General features: G+C 31.9%; 1 protein-coding gene across 2 annotated transcripts in view; it reads right to left on the minus strand.

Annotated features, from left to right (window-relative positions):
• LOC137634466 (uncharacterized) overlaps positions 1-25,838 on the minus strand; it is a 281,610-nt gene that overhangs the window by 150,730 nt on the left and 105,042 nt on the right. The window lies entirely within an intron of this gene.

Genomic DNA, 25,838 nt, shown 5'->3' on the forward strand with positions numbered 1-25,838 from the left:
ATTAATTGAAGGTTGTCACCGAATCTAAAAACCATACCTACAAGAAAACAACATAACATGTATATAATTAAAGATCCTACAGTATGAGGAAATGAAAGAGAAGGTAAAGTTCCGGTTACATCATAAAATATTTTCAAAGAATTGTTCGTTTGACAACTCAAAGGGAGAAATTTCTATCAAGCGAGATGTCGATCTTCCTTGTGATGTCATCTGACCACCGTACCGGAAGGATTTCATATCATCCAGGGATATTCAGGACAGATACCATGAGGACAAAGGAATAGCCTTAGAATAGGGTATTCATGATTTGGACATAAGATAAGGAAATGTTGCTCACTTATATCAATATGTTCAGTCACGTAATTTGGAGCAATAACAAATATAGTGTGATAGTAGGTCATATATTTGTTGTTTATAGATATACATACATATAAAATGACTTAACAGCCAATAAATAATGTTATTGTGAATTGACGTATGTATGTATGTATGTATATATATATATATATATATATATATATATATATATATATATATATATATATATATATATATATATATATATATATATATATATATATATATATATATATGTATATATATATATATATATATATATATATATATATATATATATATATACATATATATATATATATATATATATATATATATATATATATATATATATATATATATATATATATATATATATATATATATTAATATATATATATATATATATATATATATATATATATATATATATATATATACATACATATTTGAAGTGTTTTCATATTGGTTAATACGCATATGTTTTTCTTAATAATTCATCGGTTCTGGAGAAGGGATGAATTGACTATGCATCACCCTTCTTTTGTCATGAATTTAAAGACTATATGGCATACAATGTTTTTTTCCCTTGGAGAGAGTGGCGCCGGAAGTTATTTCATGCAACATTTCTTGGGTAAAGATACCAGCAATATTTCTTCCTGAGCCTTTAACTCTCGAAAGCAAATGTATTTTCACGATGGTCAACCCACCCTCGTAGACAAAAACGTTTAACTTTAATGTTCTAACGCATTCTTGGAGAAAGTTCTTCCATGAATATCAAAACGTTCCCGTTCTAAAGTCTGTATAATGCCCTTTATCTCACACTTTCCAAGTTCTCCACCTCCTTCTCCCGCCTAACACATCTAAACTACAGATTTTCCCAAAATCAATTGTTGTCTAATCTTTCTACAACAACACCTTTAACGTTAACTAACTAATTTGTTTTTAATATTCACTCTTAATTATCAGAGTAAACACAAAAATCACTTCCTAAATTACCACCTTAGGTTCCATATATATTTTACGGGTCTTCCAAATCTTTTACTCATACCTACCTCTATTTTCACCTATTCTACGAGTCCCCTCTTCTCTCATCATACTTTATCAAAACTTATCCGCAATACTTATAACCTCATCCTAACAACTGTTAAAATGTATTCATAATATTTACAAAAGTCAAAAGTCCCATTCTTCTACTATCCCCTTTCACTGCTCCATCTAACAATTCTCCATTAACCATAATAACCCTATTACTTTTCCTCATGCTTGCTCTACCTTTCTCCTCATGCAATCACATTAAAACTTTTTAAAAGTTTCTGCATTTTTTCTTATCTCTCCTATATCAGTACTGTATTCACAAATATGAACATTCCAACATCAATTTTTGACCTTTTTCCCCACAACTTTACATGCATATCTATTCTCACATCATTCGACCCCTAGAGTTCATCCTTGTACAGATACAGCTTAATTTCAGACCTACATAGACACTATCTTTGTTATTTATAAATATATACATATATATATACACACACATATTATATATAATATATATATATATATATATATATATATATATACACACATTTATATATATATATATATATATATATATATATATATATATATATACACATTATATATATATATATATATATATATATATATATACACATTTATATATATATATATATATATATATTTATATACACATTTATATATATTATATATATATATACACACATTTATATATATATATATATACACATTTATATATATATATATATATATATATATATATATATATATATATATATATACACATTTTTATATATATATATATATATATATATATATATATATGTATATATATATATATATATATATATATATATATATATATATATATATATATATATATATATATATATATACACACATGCATATACACATATATACATCCATACATCATACTCATCTCCTACTACGGCCACTGACGCAAAGTGCCTCGGTTAGATTTCGCCAGTCGTCTCTATTTAGAGCTTTTAAATCAATACTTCTCCATTCATCATCTACCTCACGCTTCACAGTACTTAACCATGAAGACCAGGGGTTTCCTACTCTTCTAGTGCCTCGTGGAGGCCTGTTGAAATTTGTAATTTTAGGCGACTTGATTTCCAAATTTGACTTAACCTAGCCATTGTCTGATTTACTTTTTCCAATCTTTCATTAAACTCAAATTCTAGAGATCCCGTATTAGAGATCAGGGTTCCTAAATATTTAAATGATGCCATCTCAATAATCCTTTCTCCTTCCAATGATATTTCATCTTCCATTGCATATTTCGTTCTAATCATCTATGACTTTCTTCTATTTATCTTGAGCCTAACATCATGTGACATTCCATGCAATCTGCTAAACAAGCTTTGCAAGTCCTTTGGTGATCTGTTAATATGAACAGTGCCATCTGCATACTCGTAGGTCTGCTAATTTCCGGTTACCAATCGAGACTAATCCTTCTCCACCATCCCCAACTGTTCTATGCATTACAAAATCCATGAAGACTATAAACAACACAGGTGAGAACACATTCCCTTTGAGTACTCCACTGTCCACTGGAAATTAGTTTGAAAGGACTCCACTAACATTAACATTGCCTTTCCTATGCTCATGAACACTTAATTAAATTCACATATTCAAGAGGAACTCCATAATAAAGCAGGACTCTCCATACAATTAGTTGGTGCACACTAGCAAAGGCTTTTTTATAGTCCACAAATGCCATCAAAGGTGGATTTCCATATTCTACACATTACTGTACCTCATGTCTTAAAATGAAAATTTGGTCAGAACAACTACCTTTTCGAAATTCTGCTTGTTCATCTCTCAGCTTTTCATCAATCTTCCTCTTCAGTCTCCTTAGAATGAGCATACTACTGTATATATTTTCATGACAACTGATGTAAGTGTGACGCCTCTGCAATTATTGCAATCAGTCAGATATCCTTTTTTTTTCATTTTTACCAAGACTCCCAACTCCCATTTGCCTCTTCACGCTACATTCTACACAAAAATCTTGTAAGTATTCTTGGAGTCACTTCATTTTCGGCCAATATAATCTCAGCAGTTATTCCATCGTATCCAGAAGCTTTCCATCACAAGATTTTTACTGAAAGATTCAACCTCAAACACACTGAATTCATTCAATTCCACATCAACGTCTTCCTCACCTTCAGGTATATTAATCAAATTATTCCATTTATATCTCCTATTCATGACTTCACTACATACATGCATATATATATATATATATATATATATATATATATATATATATGTACACACGTGTATATATGTATATATATATAATATATATATACATATTACATATATATAATATACATATTACATATATATGATATACATATTACATATATATAATATGAATATTACATCTATATGATATACATATTACATCTATATGACATACAAATTACATATATATAATATGCATATTACATATATATAATATACATATTACATATAATATACATATTACATATATAAAATAATATATATATATATATATATATATATATATATATATATATATATATATATAATGGCCTTCTCTACTCTCTTGATAGAAATCTTTCTATTCGAAACCCTACTTCCTTAACACCCATAAATTGTTTCTTTATTGGTTGAATCGTAATATTTCCAATGTTCTTATACGACAAATACAGTTTATCTTTTTACGTTCAAACTTTCCACATATCTGTTACCTAACTACCACGTAATCCCAGAATACTATTCCTGGTCTAAACCAGTGCCATTGTGTTCTTCCGCTACAAGTCTTCACTTTCTTATTCGAAATCCTATCACACACTTTACCAGGTCTAATTAGTAAATGCACGTCCTTACAACTCTTCACAGTCTCCACAATCCTTATCTTCATACAATGGAACAATTATTCATCTTAGTTGTTGTTCAGCAGCCCTACGCTCAACTACATAATCTGACTTGTAATCCCATTAACTCGTAGACCTAAAGTCTTAATTCTTTATACTCTTAACTGCCCTTGCATCCACAACATTCACTTTTATAAGTGCAGTATTCTCAACCTAATATCAAACCCCCACCTCTTGCATCAGTTTTATCCAACACATTCACATAATTCTCGAGATAATCTCATTAGACCCATGACTACATTCACTTCAGACCTCATCTTTATAAAATATATGCATCTTTTATTTCAAGATCCCTTCGTTCTTCACCTTTACTCCTTGCCTTACCTCGCTTGTAGAAATACTTTTCATTTTCCATAAAGCTCTTTGTCACCTTCTCCCCTCCTTTTTTAAACTGGAATTATATCCCTGTATTCTTCTAACCATACATTTTTTTATTCACACGCATTTCCTCTTAAGTTTGTAATTGCCAAGATCTTTTTAACATCTAATTCGTTATCTATCTGAGGTGGCATGTCCTCTTCCATCTATGCTCTTTAATGCATTTTCCAAAACCCTTCTGCACACTTAACGCAGATTCTTCTTCAGCAGGATATATTTATACGTCTATTTGATTGCCAAAATAATCATCACCAAGGGAGTGGAACATACGGCCATATTTACCTTGATTTGATTGAAAATTTCATGTATAGGGTTATTCATCATCATTGATGGGCTCCAGTTTATTTTCCACTAATAATATGTTCTTTCCAAGGATGAAATTCAGGGTTCCTTGAATAAAACGGAAATTACTTTCTATGTACTTCAAAACAGAAGTCTTCAATGTTTCAACAGCAAAATTCTAAAGTAAATAACTTTTGTTATATGATACACACTCACTCTCTTGGGCATTTACTCGATCATTTTGAAGCACACGTGTCTCTTCAATATTCTTCCTCGCGGGTAAAGCTCCACACTAATGTAAAGATGATGATGAGAGAGAGAGAGAGAGAGAGAGAGAGAGAGAGAGAGAGAGAGAGAGAGAGAGAGAGAGAGAGAGAGAGAATGTTTTCCCTACTCAACATATATATATATATATATATATATATATATATATATATATATATATATATATATATATATATATATATATAGTTATATCTACTAACTAATATACACACAAGTGAACATACAAAACTCAAAAGGAATTCACAGAATTATTCTCAAATTCTTCTCATCGCTACTCAAGTTGTCATCATTTCTCCTCTTTTATTCTCACTTTTGTACATTATAAACACACATTTTAATGTAATGCGAGTGGAGAATGGTATAGATTGTCTAAATTCCAAGTGTATTTATTATTTCAATGCTTTAATGTTGATTATAATTGATAGTAAGCAATTTTTTCAGGATGAATCGATCAAAGTCTAATATTTACAAACATTAAAGAATATGGGAGAGTTGTTAAGAAAAAAAAATTCTTTGAAGAATATTTTGACAGTAAAATCAATAATTTTTTCCCTGAACATTCATGGGACTTAATACAACATTATTTTGAGGAATTAAATATGTTTTTCTTTTTCTGCAGTCATATTTGACCTTCATCTCAGGTCTATGTATAGAACATGTCATTAAGCTGCCTGTTCTGTCATCTTTTAGAAAAGAAAAAGCCTTTAATCAATGGATACACGTAACCGTCTCCGGAGTCTTATCAGTTTGGTTATTACATTCCTTATGGTTATGAATCGTTCAACTCCATTGCATATTTTGTTTCTCCATATTCAAGCCAACAGAAAATTGGCATGGAGCCCGTCAATACCCTCTCGAGTGTAAAGATGAAAAATGTGCATTTACTGCTTCAGAATCATGAAATTTTATGTCCTTGGTATTGGTGTCATACAGTAAAATATCAATACTATTATCGACAAGAAGAACACGATGCAAAAGGAGGAAACTATACCACAGACCAATGTAGATAAAGTAATAAATTATTTAATTCATAAAATACCTTGTATTTGTGACGAATATGCGACAAATAAATATATATATATATATATATATATATATATATATATATATGTGTGTGTGTGTGTGTGTGTATGTATATATATATATATATATGTGTGTGTATGTATATATATATACATATATATGCATATACATACTTATATATAAATATATACATACATATGCATAAATAACATATATATATATATATATATATATATATATATATATATATATATATATTCATATATACACATATATATAATGGGATTCCAGGTAAATTGTTCGAAAACAAAATGCTCGAAATCAATTTCTCGAAAAATGAACCGTAACAAGAGAGAACGGTCCAATGTAGTACTGTCTGGCTAGTCAAAGGACCTCATAACTCTCTAGCGGTAGTATCTCAACTGGTGGCTGGTGCCCTGGCAAAAATACAACCTTTTTTGGCACGCCTAAATTCTACACTTAATTTTGTTGAATATAGACCATGAATGGAACTGCAGTGTAATCCAGTTCGCTGTAACAAGATAGCTATGACGGAAAAAATTCTTAATGTCTGAAGACATGAACTGTTGCGGCTATACTATGAACAATATGTTCAAGATCTCAATTTGCATTTTAATAAGGTCGGCAGAGAGAGAGAGAGAGAGAGAGAGAGAGAGAGAGAGAGAGAGAGAGAGAGAGAGAGAGAGAGAGAGAGAGAGAGAGAGAGCATGCAGTTCAGATCTTTTGTATAGTATAAACGAACAAAATTGAGAAAGCATGGCACGTTTCAATCGAAAGAAAGGCTACTATAAGCCTCGCTCTTAAATATTCAGCTCCATAAACACCATTTTATGACAAGTGTTAATTCAATCAAGCAATTCATCATTAACATTTGACAATTACTGTACACCCACAAGAGTTTATTGGCTCATCATTGTATGTTATCAAAACAAACGTGTTGGCCAAGTTTATTCAGTGATGCTGACATTTGACTTTGATTCGATAAATGCCCTTACAGAATAAACAGTATACATCTCGCTCAAGTTGGATTATAAGATTAACGCCACAATTCTCTTTCGTTTTAATTGTAACCTATAGCGCAAAGCATGCCTCTCTTCATTCGTGGTAGCTTACAGATATGTAAAACACAGTTCAAACGAGAATCTTTGATAACAACAATGCATTAATGACTATTGCCAAATCACTATTAAGTATTGTCTAATACACTGTAGTCCATGTCCAAAATACAAAGCATTCATGCAAACGAGAAATCAGACTAAGTTTGATTTAAAAGAAGAGAATTTGCTCAAATTTGACTATAAATATAACTTTTCATAATTAGATGGATGATAAAAGATTGGAGACTGACTGCTACAAATTTCAATCTCTTTAGATATCCTTGGACGGAAAACGTTTCAACTAGAAATATTTACTATGTTTCTGTAAATTTAGGTGGACTTGCCTTGTGCCCACATACCGATAGGCTTACTGTATGTAACCAGGTTTCAAGGGATCATTGCTGGCAGTAGCACGTGTCAATTTAATATAAGTTACAAACATTAGGTGCATGAATTCGGTTGTACAATAATGATCAAAGGCATTAACACCTGATGCTCATTTCAAAATTTGAAGCGTCTTATAGGTAAATATTTAAATCTCAATTATGATAAATATATTTTCTTAATAGAGTTAAAAAGTTAAAAGTTAAAAGAGGCCGCCTCCCTGGCATAATCAAATAATGCAATGTCCCTTTTAGTAACACACCTGAATACTCATGATTCATCTCTAAATATTATCATTCTAATAAGGTTACTATTTCGTGAAATCTAGTAAAGTTATTTCTTTTTCTTTTTTTTGAGTTATAAGTTTTACAAGATTATTATAGATTTTTGACAAATAGATGACAGATCATTGAAAATTTCACTACGCTACAGTCCTTCAAGAATAAAATATTAATCTTACAACACTAGCTATGATGATAGGCCTAACAGTATCCAAAAATGTACCTTCACCTTATATCAGGTTATCACTAGGCTTTGACGAATAATTTAAAAGCATAACATACAATGAAATGGCAGATTCTAGAAATATAGGGTTTGCTTTCAACTAGAAAAGTACGCGAGTACCTAAACGAGCAAGTAACACCCTTTGTCCACGTATTTGACACCGGTGAAACCAGACATTCTAAACGATTTATATATTTCATCCATAGGATATCTATGTATTTCATCCATGTCTCTCTTGCTCTTTAAAGACGGCTGCGACGTTTGGAATATTCTAAATTCCTTTGAATCTTATGATTATTTTGGTTTCGTTCGTTGGAATCCTATAAACTAAGTCCTTGTGTAATGAATATTTACCATGACACCGATATTCTCCTTAAATAAAAAAAAAAAAAAAAAAAAATTACGCTTGTAATAAAGCTGTTTTCGGTCAGAATCAATGTCCACATTATAAACTTCCCTGAAAAGATAATAGTTATTCTTCTCTATTTTGCTGCTCTCTGAAGCATGGTTTACAATGTCAATACTCTATTAACTTTTCAATGATTCAGTTAGGCTCATTATTAACTTGAAAAAATAAGACCTGAACTTTGGAACACTGGCTGATTTAGCGGAAATTCTAATCGAATTATCCTAATAAATAGCTTCATTATTTGGATGAAGTCATCCATACATTATTTTTCTTAATCAGTAATTAGTATATTCAGTGAATACACTGCTGCAAACATTTAATAATACCAGTCTGACTCAAGGGAATTTTTTCAGTCATAATCTAACTATTCCATATTGATTGATTGATTGATTTCTGGTAACCTATGAACAATCGGATATATTACGCAATATGAATAAGGTTGGTCAAATTCAAATACATTCCGGAAAATAGATTCTTAATTGTAAACTTAAAAAAATATATACAGTATCCCGGTCATCATCAAAAGTTCTACTTCCAATTCAAAACATTGGTTCCCTTCTAAAACTATTTTACTTGTCTATCTTAGTCATTACACAAAGTAACTTAAGAATACAGAATATAGCTAGAGCAATAAACATTTTTACACATTTGTATTTCAAGTACTTACCAGATAAACTAAAGATTTGATATTACTCAATGACGTGGTTACTAAAACTTGAATAAGTTTGACAAACACAAGGGAATCATTGTGTTTCTTTAAAAATAACTTTCAGAAGGAAACGACTCTACGTTCAATGCTGAAAGCCATGAATTAGACAATTCTTATACATTTGCATGGAACTCAGAATTAGCCAGCCAGACTTATATTTTGCTAAAAGCCCGTACTTGTGAAAACACGTTGTTAAAAACTAGAGAAGAAAAAAAGTAATAAAACTTAATTACCAGTCTATTCCTTGGAGATTAATTTCTTCTCGATATCCCGTCTTCTTTAAATTATGGTCTTTTTTGCAGCAACAGGAACATATAACGTAAGTCAAGTTTTTGAAGGGTGGTGAAAAATTTATAAACATACACGCTCATATGCTCGTATATAACTCTCTCTCTCTCTCTCTCTCTCTCTCTCTCTCTCTCTCTCTCTCTCTCTCTCCTCTCTCTCTCTCTCTCTCTCAGAATATTCTGAGATTGGTCATGAGGGTGAAACAAGCAGGAACAGTTTGGAAAAAAACATTAAAATTCAGAAGTGTTCGGAAGGGCAGGTAAAAACACTTCGAAAGGGTTAAACGTATTGCATGAAAAAGGTGTTGGAAACGAGTGGCATTAATATTCAGAATCTCAAAGACAGCGAAAGGCACGTGTAAACTACTGCGGAGGATTAGACGTGCTTCCTGTAAGCCCTCTAGGAAATTGCACAAGTTAAGTTAGGTTTACACTTACGCAATTTTGTGTTACGGGCAGTTACGGCGTGGCTTCGCAAAAAACCGACAGTAAACCAATGCGGTGAGAGCCAAAAAATACCATTGTTGGGCGGCGTGGCCCTGGACCCGTGCGATGTGTGACGGGCATGTTACGGCGAGTTGTTGCAGTGACATTGCGGTGTCTTGCGAAGTGTTTCAACGCTGGTGCGGTTTCATGATTCGAGTTCATGATGACACACACACACACACACACACACACACATATATATATATATATATATATATATATATATATATATATATATATATATATATATAAATGATATATATATATATTACATATACTGTATAGGAATATATATAAATGAATATATATGAATATATGTGTATATATATGAATAAATATATATATATATATATATATATATATATATATATATATATATATATATATATATATATATGAATAATATATATATACATATATATACATATATACATACATATATATATATATATATATATATATATATATATATATATATATATATATATATATATATATATATATATATACTTGGGTAGTGAACCTGTGTAGGTATATGAAGTAATTAGCATATTCTTTAAGTGTATTACACAAGAGGCTCATGATCGGTAAGGTACTTTAAGTGTTATTGCCTCAGTAATAATACTTCTTATGTTGAAAACATACATGTATGTGTAATTTAAATACCTTTATTTAATAATTATATAACTCTAGCTTAGCAAAACAGTTTTCAACCAAAGAACCACGTTATGTGATCATTACCGCTAGCTTCTTGTTACAAGGATAACTTGATACAAAAACAATTATTATTTCTCAATATAACTCAATAATAGCTTTATATCTTGGCGTACACATAAGTTTATCAATTGATTTAATTAATCAGATTTGTTATGGCATTACTGTATATCACCACCTACAGCGTTATATTAACTCGATGACGTAATGTATGCGAACAATTTTATATATTTACAGTCAGTTCTCGGTAGAGACAAGTTAAATTACCAGAGCGAAACATATTCCGTGTTTATGCCATTAAATTATGTAAATGTATTTCAGTCTTAGAAACACAAAGATATATTAGACAGACAGACAGAAAGACTAGCTGACAGGGTTGGAAAATATTGAGAGAGAGAGAGAGAGAGAGAGAGAGAGAGAGAGAGAGAGAGAGAGAGAGAGAGAGAGAGAGAGAGAGAGAGAGAGAGAGAGAGAGAGAGAGAATGATACGCAGCGAGCCTTTGCCTTCAACCAACTAGCGTTGTAGCTTGGGTAATAATAATAATAATAATAATAATAATAATAATAATAATAATAATAATAATAATAATAATAAAAACTGCATGAGATTTATTCATGATTTAGCACCCAAGGAATATTAAGGGCAGTGACTTGTGCGGCTAAGGGTGTTAGTTTAATGTTGAGAATAAAAAATACGGGCGACACTCACACACGCACGCGCACGCGCACACACACACACATATATATATATATATATATATATATATATATATATATATATATATATATATATATATATATATAATGTATGTATATAAGAGAGAGAGAGGGTTCGGAATCAAGATAATTATGAGTAAACACAACTATTCCCTCCCAAAAAAAATTTCATAATTTACAGTATAAGAGATGAGCTGAGGAGACAAATAATGAAAAGGGGAATAAAGCTAAGCGCTTAGCTTGGATATCCAAATATGGACCTCAAGCGTTCCAATCGATTATGCAGCCTCTGAAACAATACGAGGACCCTTACAGCTTCACTCGGCAACGAAAAAAAACTATCTCTCTCTCTCTCTCTCTCTCTCTCTCTCTCTCTCTCTCTCTCTCTCATATCCAATACACGACTGTCCTTAACTAAATAATTGCCTTGGGATAATAATATTATCCTCATTCTGAGGGTATCATTTTATCGAATCATCAATAAAAAAAAACCGATCTTTTCTCATCCTTGTCAAAAAAATCCGCTGTAGTATCGAGTTCGCGAGTTTTATACACTTCTCCCATTCATTAAGGCGAGGAACAATGTTATTAACAATTTCTGGTATGTCAGCTTAAAATAGAGCCGGTCAATAAAACTGCTAAGTCTGTGGTCTTTGACGAGAGACATTTATCCAAGTCTCATTATTTTCAATAAGCAGCGACCAAGCTCAAAGAAAGGCCGCCATGATATTTCTAATGCCTCAATATTTCAGTAACACCTCATCCTTTTATAGGGTAGGAAGATCAAATGAAAACAGAAATTTCAGTTACACCATTTATCTTCAACACCATTAGCTATCAAAATTCGATGTTTAAAAATATAGGCTTCTATAACTGTATCCATTTTTTTTAAATGTATACTACAAAGCCTATTCTGCTAAGATGACTTTTTCATTAACTACTTTGCACCAAAGGTTAAAATCAGACAGTAAAAGGTGGGGTTTTGCTTATGAAGACAGAAAAGACTTAACAAGAGATGATTATAAATTTTACGTTAAATTTCTCAGTTAACAAACCATTTAATAATCTGCCTTGAAGTCCGAAGTGTCTTCCTTACAAACATATGCAAAAACCTAACATATGAAGTCGAATACCGAAGTATATAAAACAAGCAACATTAAAACTCGAACAAGTTGCTTCCAAAAGCAGACTGTAATACGGAAGCATTATAGAACAGCACTTAAATCGATAGAATTAAAAAAGTTAAGAAAAATGCAAACTGGGCAGTTTTCCTTTCAACGAGAAGCTGATCTTTTTTTTCCCAAATATTTCTGAACAAGCGAATGACGTTATATAAAATCTCAGACCCGCTAATTATCAAGGACACCATGAGGATATTATAAAGGATGCTTATCTCTCTCTCTCTCTCTCTCTCTCTCTCTCTCTCTCTCTCTCTCTCTCTCTCGTCCTAGATTACGTAACCAACAGAATAATACTGACACACGTACGAATAAGTAAGGAGTAATAACATTGGGCTACAATGACCAATCATTATGCAAGTATTAAAAAATCTATTCTAAAACCCCTTAATATCATATTCCATCATAATAAAATAAAAAAAAAACAATCACATACAACTCATAAGAGGTACTAGAATTAGTTTATCCTAGTTTTTTTTTCTTGTATTTTGTATTCAATGCGTAAATTGATATTTGCATATTAAGTCGTCCCACATTTTTTCTTGTAGTGCCAGAGCCTTATTCGGATACCTATGACAGTCTCAGACTCTTTAAGAAAAATAATGACGTCTGATAAGTCGGGAGACGCAAACACGTCAGGCTAAAATTGATAGACTTAACCATAGGTCCTTCTCTTCTTGTACTCGAGTATCTTTAAGGTCATCAACTGGAGAGTCAATATAACCCTCGAGTTACATAAGGACGGCATCGAAATTGGAGAATCATCCTGCTCCCACTCAAAATGAATTGAAAGATTTGAAATCCGGCTCGGTTATGGCATTATCCAACATCCACAATGGGAGGTAATTAAACAATATATTGATATTAGTTGAAGTGGTAGTGCAAAACTGGTTCTCATTATTTGCCGAGAGAAATAATCAATGCTATGAGTAAAAAGCAAAGAAATTATATTGTTATCCTCATGTAAATACCTGACAGGTAACAAAGTATAGGGAACGATATGTGCATGAAATTTAAGTGCTGACAACGATGGTATTATTCATGGGGCTGCTGTCCATACTACTTCCTTCCTTTCATTGACTTGAAACTTGGCTACATGCTCAAAATATCACGAGTTAATGAAATTATACCAACTTCAGAACAAAAGGTTATCAAAACAATGCAGCTCCCCTTACACTAACTAATTATGATGTCATGTAGTCTTTACTGTTAATAACGATGAACTCTCGGTAAACTAACGATTCTAAGCGCCTTGACTTTATTTAACATAGCTTCATGTATTACATAGTTAAAATTTCATCCAATTCCTGTTGTTCAGATTCACGTTCAGAGTCTAGGCATAGCCTTGGGAACGGCGCCTCTAGTGATCTTGCGATATATTTTAGCTTTTAGCTTTCATTTCTTTTATATTTTGTCTTTTTCTCCACATGTCAAGATTTCTTTCTTCCCTTCGATATCCCCTTTCACTGAAGAAATACAATCATATTTTCTTTAAGTCTTCTTCATTTGGTTGTTTTAACTCGATTCATTTATCTCATTTCTATATTTCTGGCATAATAAAAAATGGGTAAAATTTTCTTTCTTATTTTCACAAAAATTTCTTCTTGCAATTACTGCTTTGTGTCTATTATAACGTTTACTTTTAACGTATTTGTTCTTGCTCTGCAGTATATTACTGATGGCAATGTATTGTCAAATATTTGCTATTTTGTTAATTGCTTTCTTCCACTTCCTGTATATTTCTAAGCACTTTACTTTCTAAATCTTTCCATTTTTCACTATCCTAATATTTGGTTTCCGATTTTATTTTTCCCAAAGGCATTCCTCTAATGTGATTTATATCCAGGTTTATTTCTTGCAGGTACTTTGCTAGTTGTTTCCACCATCTTCCTTCTTTTTCTTTCATGTCCAGGGTTACTGTTTTCATTATCTCCCTTAAATTCATAGTCGATACCCCTATCCCTCTATATGACATAGTATTAGCCACACTTTTAGTGGCACCTAATATTTTCCTCTATACTGTACCCCATTTTCCATCATTTGTACTTTCCAGTCTCTATCAGGTTTATAACAATTGATCCATACAGAATAAATGGTAACGCGATACTTTTCCAAAACGGTTTTCCTACTAGTACTTTACTACAACTTTTCGCTACGATCGTGTATGTTAAACTAGCTAGTTTCTGTATTCTTATTATTATTTCCCTTTTTTGTGTTTTAAATATATATGTTCCTCTACTGTCAAATTTAATTCCAGAGAATGTTAAATTTTCTCCTACTTTGATTCCCTCTAAGTAATCTCGCCGTCTTTCATGTTCTGTCATAATATTGCTTTCCCTTTATCTATTTTTATCCCTCATTATTTTCTAGCTTCTACTAAAAGCTGTATGTTGCGTTTTGCATTCTCTATTTTTTCCGTGATCACCAAGACATCATCTGCAAAGAATATTGATCCTATCTCTAATAAACCATCTCTAAAACCGATTCCTTCCTCTTCTATTTTCCTTATGATTATGTATGTAATTCACTTAAAAAGTGAAGTAGATTCTGTGCTCCCCAGTTTTCTCAGACTCGTAGCCTCCCTTTCTTGTTCTATTTCTCGTTTACGATTTTGGTGTGGATTCTGCATTATTTTAAAACTTTCATTAATACTCCCCTTTTTAGAGTCTAAGGCTTTACTAAAATCTATAGCAGTTACTATAAGGGGTGTCACACCTTTTTTCGAGACCAAGGCTTTGCTAAAAACTATAGCAGTTACTATAAGGGGTTTCTTATTTCTATGACACTCTTCTATATAATCTTGTAAGATAAAGATGTCTTCTATTCTGCCACGTCATGTAAATCCAACTTGGTATTTATTATCTTCCATATTTATCCTTAGGTGATTTGCTATTTCCTCTTTCATCACTATGAATATCTTATATGAAATATTTAATACAGCTATACCGGTAGGTCTTAGGTCTTTTACCATTACGTTCCTTTTTTTTAATAATTTCTCTTCTTGTTTTTTTTTTTCAATTAATATGTTTTGCTTCACATTTATCTTCCCTATTGGGAATGGGTAAAATGCAATGACAGTTTAAGGATAAAAAATCTATGAAGTATTACGTCAATTTCACCTTTTATGACACTGTTTCTAGATAAGTAAACTAGTTACATTAATAAGTTTAGGTCATATTGACCAGCGCTGGGACTGGCGACGCCATTTAGTACCATGTTGTATTAAAATGACCGTGACCCTAATGAAACTTAAAAACTATGGTTAATATTATGCCTTTTATACATCAAATCAGATATTCATGGGACTTAGTGACATCGAATCTTTGTAATACAATTATGACAAGCAGGCTCTGAATCACTGTTGTGAACTGGCAGTTCTGTGCTAACATTACCTCTAATCATTAGACATCATACTTTTGAAAGAAAAAGCCTGGCCATGATGGTAAATAATTGATGCATTATAAAATGATGGGGTTGCTTGATTTGGGACCATACTCTTTACTAACAATTATGTTTTCATCGTAAAACTATCTTTACTTGTTAGGTTGATTTATATGTTCATGCGATTTAAATCAATGAAATACTCCGAGAGTCCAAAGGTGATTGACTTCATGTAAATAATCCTAATTCTTTGCTTTGGAATAAGACAAAAAAATGTTACTCATCCTCTTTACAAGTGAGAAAAATAGATTCCTAGACAATGAAGTCCAGAGAATTGTCCTCTTCTGGAAACCATCAACCATAATATCCCAAAAGTTTTATGTTGAATGCAATAGAATATTTTCAGATTTCAGGGTCTACCGTCTATGATTGGGAATATTCCAAATACAGTGTATAAAATTTTCATATTCGTGTTATTCTACTATTAGATTTACACGAAAGTTTCATCATCTTCTTTCAATGTATTATCTACATTTTGAAACAATGACGAAAATGAAAATGGTTTCAATTATGTTAGCCCTAGTAAAACACGAACCCCTTTACGCCGATTCAGTCATCAACCTAATAACATACTACCCAAAAAGTTCCGTTCTAGCACCAGTTCCACTATATTCATCTTACAGCTGTTTTTCAAATAATTTCTTTAGCTTATAATACCTTTCATTTTTATCTTCATCCAAAAATACCTACCTTTTCACCTAACATATATAATAAAAAGTTTCTCAGTTTTTAATAACCGTCCCACTTTCCTTAATTACCAACCGTACCACCTGTAGCATACTACATCCCTAGATATGAAGCGGTAGCACGCAGCAACGCAGGTTTGAAGAGCAGCACTTCAACTTGCAAGATAAAGCCTCTTGTCAAAGGAACAAATAAGAGTAAAGATTAAAAAGTACAGGATTTCGAGATGAATGAGTGATTACTTTTCATATTACCGTAAAGAACAATGGAATGAACAGCTACCCATCCATGTGCCAAACTTCCAATAAGGGTAGAATAGAGCCGGTTAGTACTAAAATATTCAGAAAACGAAACTAGGAAGAAACGCATACTGTCGTGGGAAAAAAAAGAAAAAAAAAACTTCAAGAACTTCATAAAAGGATCCGATTCAAAATTACTTCAGGATATAATAATACCAGAGAAATAAATTTACTATCTTAAAGAGTATTAAACATCGGTCTTCCTTCAACAATAAGATTTGAGTGAACAAAATAGCATACCGGAATAAATGAATGATTTGTAATTATCTGGCATCATAACATCAGTGGTCATTGATGCCGATTTAAGTATGCTTAAGTAATAATTATTAACTAAGATAAAAACATAAAATAAAAACAGGAATTTATAAATAACTTGACAATAAAAATTTTAACATTTAATATGTTTAAAAACGAGTAAGAAGGCCAGCTTCCCATACAAACTGAAAAATGCCACTGGCATCATAAAAAAAATGTCCCCTCCAAGAATCTTGGTGAGGATGTACCGCCATCCTCACTACGAGCTTTAAACCGGAATTGTTCCCTGATACCCACAAGACTGGGACATTCATTAAGTAAATGCCTCACAGTCAGAGTAAACAAACAATCATCACAAAATGCCTGACACCTGTCAGTCGTCAGGAACTCCTGAGTCAAACGTGTGGGTCCAATTCTAAGTCGACAGAGGTATGGAGGTATGGGATTTGTTATTTCCTTCATCTTATTCTGATCAACAGAATTCCAGCATCGTTGCCAAACATCACCAAGAGATTTTTCTTCATATCAGGCAAAAAGTCATTACTAGGAAGACGATATCTTTCAGGAAGTAATTTGTCTGCTCCCTGTTTTGCTAATTTGTCTGCTGCTTAATTACTAGGCACACCCACATGAGCCGGGACAGAGCAACAAATATAGAACCACTCTAAAATTTTGAAAACTAAACGGTTGGTTGGATTAAAAACCGTTAGTGCCCGCAACACACTTTTTGCATCACTAAAATTAGTAACATTACCTTCTTTCATTACTGCTATTTTCTAAATAGCAGTAAGGATACCATACAGCTCTTCTGTAAAGATAGAGGATGTTAAAGGGAGCACACGTTTACAACTAAAACTATGAATAAAGGCAACTCACCTCTTACACTAAACTCATGGACAGTTTTAAGGATACCATACCTCAATGTGGTATCATATGCTTTTTCAAAGACCAAAGAACACTATTACATGATGTTTCTAGGAAACAAATGACTCGTAAACCGATGACTCTAAACGAACAAGTGTATCCAATGTAGAATACATTCTTTAAACCCATAGTGAAGTAGTGATAAAATACTCCTCTTTGATAGTATCCATACAAGCCTTGCATTGACCATTTATTTTTCCATGAATCGACACATGTCAATGCAATTGGACGATAGCTTTCAGCTAAAACTTTGACCTTTCCAAGTTTTAAAAAAGCTAATATAATGTCGTTCCCAAACTGATGGGAAACTATGGTCTCACCATATTCGATTAAAAATACTTATGATAAAACCTTTTGTGTTCGGTACTTTTTTCATCATCGTAAAAAATCCTGTATATTCAATTCTTGCTTTTACACACGACGGATTCTCTTTTAGGTTTATGATATTCATTGACGCTCCTCATCTTTGAACGTGGAATAATAGAGCTTTATCAATATCTCAAGTTACCTCGACATAAAGAGAGGCACTGAAATAAAAACAATAGGATGCCTTTCACAAAGGCTAAGAAAAAAATAAGGACACTCCACTTTCCACTTTGATCTGTTGTCTACGACATCAATGAAGTAGCAAGAGCTATAGATGTTTTAAAAATAAAGTTTCAATTTCCAATAGAACGCTGGTATTATTCTTAATTTCTAGCCAAAATATATGGCGGGAGAAATTACAGAAATGAACAGTGTAAATTATACTCCCTATCCATCTCAACTACAAATCACAAGAATAAAAATCTTCTATAAAATTTCGGTAACAACCCCCCCCCCCTCTCGTGATCTACTTTCTTGAAAATCGTTAAAATAAAAAAGTATCCAGGCAATTACTACCGACAGCCAATCCTTCCACAACAGAATGCATCAACATTTACAGAAAATGCACACATACATAATCCCAACATAAAGCGGTTTTCTAAGATCAAAAATGTGCCTCTAGAGAGAAACAGTCTCTTGTTACTGCAGTATTCATAGGTTACATTAGTTGTAAAATCATCGATGAACTAAAAACTTGTAAAACTTTAGCTTCCTGAGACAAATTTACGCATCTTCCTTGTGTGCATGTTGAAAAAAACCCGTAGAGACTACACTACGAGAAAGCAATTATTCCAAAAGAACGAAGGATTTTTTTTTTCTTTTTTCATCAACGGACTGACTTTCCAACTTGCATCAAAATAAAAAATTAAAAATGGTGTTAAAAAGTCTTCTTAAGATGATGTATGTAAGAATACTCTTTTAATACATGTGTGCAATCATAAATGTATACACTTATACACTGCAATTCAATGCCACAATCAGGCAAGCTAAGGAAAAACTATCCCTTATTTGCGAGAATTTAGAAATATTTCAAGGATTTGTTTTACTCGAACACCGGGGAAGAGAGAGAGAGAAGGTGAATTAACAGAATTGTATCAACAATACGAAGAGAAAAAAATGAACGATATAAACATAAAAAAAAAAACTTCCAATTAGATCATTTTAAAGTAGAATAAAAACAAGACTTATAATTCAAGCGGTTAAAATCTTTTCTGGCATAATACACGTGAGTAAATATACCGAATCGAACATTATAATCTTTAAAAAAGGAGTACAACTTGAAAACAAGAATATAAAGCAAACAAAATAACATTTTGCTGAGGAAGCATGCTTACCAAAGAAACCTATAAACCCATTGGTGAGCTGCTACTGGTTTTCATCTGTGGAACTGCTAAAACAGAATTGAGAAACTGACATTTCTAGGAAAGGTAGTCCAAAGCAAGGAAATTACATGCCTTTGCCGGCAGATCTCTTTCCAATAATGCAACATCCTCAGGTCCCTCTACCCCTAAAAAAACCAATACAAGTTCTCCAGAGAGACACTAAAAAGGGGACGAGTAAGCAAAAATCAGTTCCATTATGAGAGTATATTTTGTTTGAACATGGTTCCTCAACCTTGCTGATTCTGTAACAATCTTTGAGGGTATAAAACTTTGCATCAACCCATTGAATATTTACAGTACACAACTTGAACTTACTGGTACCCTTTATACATCCAATGTGGAAACCAGAAATCCCTTAGAGAGAGAGAGAGAGAGAGAGAGAGAGAGAGAGAGAGAGAGAGAGAGAGAGAGAGAGAGAGAGAGAGAGAGTATTTTCTCCTCAAAGACAGCCGTCCCTCCGACATTCACTCAATGACTGATATTACAATGAAAACAAATGTGTACATACAGATTTCTTCCAGATTATGCCTTACGCGCACAATGTTAGAGCCATTAAGCTTTCTGATAATTCACTCCAGTAAAAATGTGTTTTATCTCTTCTCTTTGCTATTGACACTCTCCACGTATACTTTACTTTTATACTTTTTGTCATTACATTCAATTGACGATAAATCCTCATGAATCTTTTGTTCTCATGCTACCTTACGATAATATTTATTCATAACCTTCCTACTGCCTATAAAACATAGATAATTACACAGACTTTAACGTCTGAATATCCAAAAGCGTTGCATTCATTTCCTAAGAAATTGTCACATTATCTTAAAATTTTTGAAAATCTGACATTGCATGTGAATTTATTTGGCAAAATTGTCCAAATAGGGAGACAACATTGAGAGATCAGTGTAAGACGGAAATGACCTTGCAACAATTCAAGCATGACTAGTTTCTATGTCTATCAATTGCATTATATTCGCTGAACACCTTGAAAGTTCCATTAAGACCATTGTGCGTAAGATAGCAACAGTCTATTAAAATGTCTAAATTATTTTGTTGTTATTGAACAATTATTGTTTTATTTTCTTGATAATTTTTGTTACATCAAGCCTGGACTCATTCCTCCATGAAGGAATTGCAATATTTCTATTATAAAATTACTGTTGATTTCTTGGTCAATAAAACTGAATTGGGTTGTATTAGTAGCAGTCGGTTCCCTCCTCTGGATGGAATATGAAAGCAATGGTCTTCCCTGTCATGGCTTTTAAAATAAAGCAGCCACATTACGGTAAAATATTTCTATTCATAAGTGAAACTGGGAGAAGATAACACGTGTTTATGTGTGTGTGTGTTTGTGTGTGTAAGATAAAGAACTTTTTAAAATAATATCAAATTGCACCTGACATTCTATCATATCTGTAACCCGAACTCTAAATTCTTGCAGTCTACAAAGTACACTGATACTTTAAAAACAAAATATTTACCTAAGAGCTAACAGTTATGTTGATTTGGAAAGGATGTAGGAAAACTGGTGATGAGAACCAGAGGTCCACACCAAAGATGACAATAATTCTGCTGGAGCAATAAATGATATATTTTGTACGGGAAAAGGGGAGTCATGTGTCTGAATCAAATAAGAAATAACAATTGATTCGAATGAAATAAAATGGAAGTGCCAGGAATCTAGCCAATAAAAAGGCCTCAGCAAATCTTTACTGTACACTGTAGTGGATATTATGGCACAGAAAAATTAAATACTATGCTGTTTGCTTGATGTGTAGCTGATGCTATGGAATCCTGATATCCTCTTCCTTTCCTTCGTGGATTCGAGTTTCGCGTACGTAAGACATTAAGAGGTCTGTGGCACATTCACCTAAGTAAAATAACTGACCTACAAACTCTACATATTATTTACAGCCTAAATGCACGAATTATAAGTGTACTTTAAAAATTAACATGTCAAGGATTAACCAGCGTGCAAGAATGTAAATATCAACACACAATAACAAACAATAAATTTATCTACGTTTCTAAAAAAAAAGATGAATAAATAAAATAAAAGCAAGTATTAATATGACAGGCAGAAAATATAAAGACATTGGAACGGGACTGGATCAAACACATGGCATGAACTGCTCATGAAACTAACGAAATATGATTACAGAAAGGATGTTAACGATTGCAGAAAGGATGTTAACAATTGCAGGAAGGTAGTTAACCAAAAGTGCAAGCACTCAAACTATTCTCTATACTGCACTGGTCTTCAAATTACTCTTTAAAAGTACAGATTTACTAAGGTAGACTAAAATCTTCCGATCACTGTAATGAACATAATATTCGAGATAACAGTAAAGTGTAATGTGGCAATTGTTTTAACCATTAATATAAATAATACATAACATATATACACAGCATGAGTTTTTGTGAAAATATATACACATATATATATATATATATATATATATATATACACAGATAATACATATATATATATATATATATATATATATATATATATATATATATATACACACACACACACATACTCCCGAGAAAAGTCTACTGTCTACTGGTGCTTATGTTCTTATTCAAGAATCATTAAATTTTGGTCTACCTCAATCCAGTATTGATGAATCTGGAATCATTTGAAATTTTGATAATTTTGTGAATTCACATAATTCATATCTTGAATGAAAACATGAATCATCGTATGTATATATATATATATATATATATATATATATATATATATATATATATATATATATATATATATATATATATATGTATATATATATATCCTCTCATCCGAGACAAAATTCACGAAGGCGAACAGATTCGAAATAGTATAACGAACTAAAAATAGATACAAACAAATCATCTTAAGGATAGTTATAAAACGTAATATGCAGAACTAAAGTAACCTGTCCATTTTATGAGGAAATAAACAATCAAATTGTTTTACAAGGCCAATATGCGATCATATATTGCTTTCATGACAAGGGTGTTGAGAGAAAATGTTGGATGTTATTACCTATAAACCGCTGAATCGATTCACCGACAAACTTCACGTTAAGAGACATTGCTACCCATTTACTGTCTGTTAAAAAATACACGGTAAATCAGGCAATTTCAACTAAAAGTGCACGAAACACACCAACAACAGATAAATTCACATAATATACACTCAAAAGTCTATTTCATCTATTTCAACTACAGTGACGATTTAATGATTAAATATATTTCATTGAAATATACCATAGTGCCCGTCTAACTTTAGTTTTAATCCATTGTTTACAAATGAAATCACAAATCGTAACTGGCGTATCATTATCTTTAGTACCAGCCAAGCAATAATCTTAGTTGGAAAAGCAACTTGCTACAAACCTAACAACCACATAAGCTCCAATTCGGAAAGCAACTCAGTCCAGCAAGGAAATAGAGAAATAATGAATAAGTTATCCAAGAATAATATACTAATCACAGAATATATTAAGATCAAAAACATTAAAACAGATCAGTCATACATAAACTATGAAACGAAACTTTTTTATCATCCTTTATCACAAGTTTGAACTTCTGAAGTTATACCAATTCAACTGCCAGATTATGATCACTCCACAGGCTGGAAAAACCTTATAAAATGCCGTGTAGTATCGAGGCTTATTGTGGAAAAATCAAAATTATAAGAAGCAACTGCATAACTATAGTCAAAATCATTCACCTTTGCAGTAAGAAAATTCGCCCACTGCTACATGACAACCATCTCTTGAAGCGGAATCATTGACAATTATTCCACATTATGGTGAATTTATATTTCTTTTTTGTATCCCTTATTTTAAGAATAGTCCCTTTAGCAAGTGGAAAGAAGTTTTTAATGATTGCGGACAATACATATCATCCCACGATATATATATATATATATATATATATATATATATATATATATATATATATATATATATATATATATATATATATATATATATATATATATATATATATATACACACACACAAACGCATACACAAATGTAGCCGTTTCTATTCCACTGCTGGACAAAGGCCTCAAGCATGTCCATTGATGTCTGGGGTTTGGCCAGTTTTCATCACCTCGCTGGTACAATGCCGAATGGTGATGGGAGATTTGAGTCTGATGGCTCGCAACCAACCAACCTAGGTTAGCTTTGCTGATCATGGCGATATGCAAACCCTATAACGACGTAAAATTATCCCAACTCAGAAAGGATATATATATATATATATATATATATATATATATATATATATATATATATATATATATATATATATATATATATATATATATATATATATATATATATATATATATATATTATCTATTCCTACGCCTATTGACGTAAAGGACCTCGGTTAGATTACACCAGTCGTCTATATCTTGAACGTTTAATTCAATACTTCTCCATTCATCATCCACTTCGCGCTTCATTGTCCTCAGCAATGTAGGCCTGGGTCTCCCTACTCTTCTAGTGCCTTGTGGAGCCAGGTTGAACGTTTGGTGAACTAATCTCTCAAGGGGAGTGCAAAGTGCATGCCCAAACCATCTCCATCTACCCCTCATCTACATATGGCACTCGAGTAATCTATCTAATAGTTTCAGTTCAAATCCTGTCCCGCCATTTAACTACTAATATCCTTCTGAGGGCTTTGTACTCAAATCTACTAAACCTATTGGAGATTGTTTTATCGTCCTATCCTACCATGACTCATGTCCATATAGTAACACCGATCTCACTATATATATATATATATATATATATATATATATATATATATATATATATATATATATATATATATACATACATACATACATACATGTATACATACATACATATATACAGAGTTTGATAAAAACAAAGAAAATTGTATTATGTAAGGAGTGGTTCCAGTAACTCAGATGTTTTTGTTCACATCTGTGATTCTATGAATGTCTGCGTTCGATTCGGTGAACTTGAGATACAGGTTAATGATAATCATCGTTTGATATTGACATGTTTGTTCTCCATTCTCGAGTAAAACAAGACTGTCTTAGAGGTAGTATATGAAGACTATTTCCTGCTGATCTCAAACTTTACCAAATACTTAAATCTTCGATAAATAAAATCAATTGAAGTTATTAGCCAATTCGGTGTACAACAAAGTAGGACTGAGATCCAATTATTTTTTCAACATGTAACTATATTATAATTGATGTGTAGCCCTACGATACTGTTAATACTTCAAAGTATGATAATTCGATGGTTAGGTCTAACCTCAAAATAATAACATTTAAAAATACAAGCCCATGATAAATTAATTCTTTGTTGTTCATAAAGTAAATGATATTGACTATAGTAATATTCCGTTAATTCTCCATCATGAGGCTCAATACAATTCCAACTGTGACCAAAGTTGTGGAATGATCTTCCGAATCAGGTATTAGAACTGTTGGAACTTCAAAAGTTCAAACTTGCAGCGAATGTTTTTATGTTGAACAGACTGACATAAATCTACTTTTATAGTTTATTTTCAAGTTGTTACTGTTCTTAATGTATCATAATTGTTCATTACTTCTCTTGTAGTTTACTTATTTACTTTCCTCACTAGGCTATTTTTCCCTGCTGGAGCTCTTGGGTGCATGGCATCCTGCTTTTCCAACTAGGGTTGTAGTTTAACTAATAATAAT

Source organism: Palaemon carinicauda, chromosome 44 (genome assembly GCF_036898095.1).
Source record: "Palaemon carinicauda isolate YSFRI2023 chromosome 44, ASM3689809v2, whole genome shotgun sequence".
Classification (NCBI taxonomy): Eukaryota; Metazoa; Arthropoda; class Malacostraca; order Decapoda; family Palaemonidae; genus Palaemon; species Palaemon carinicauda.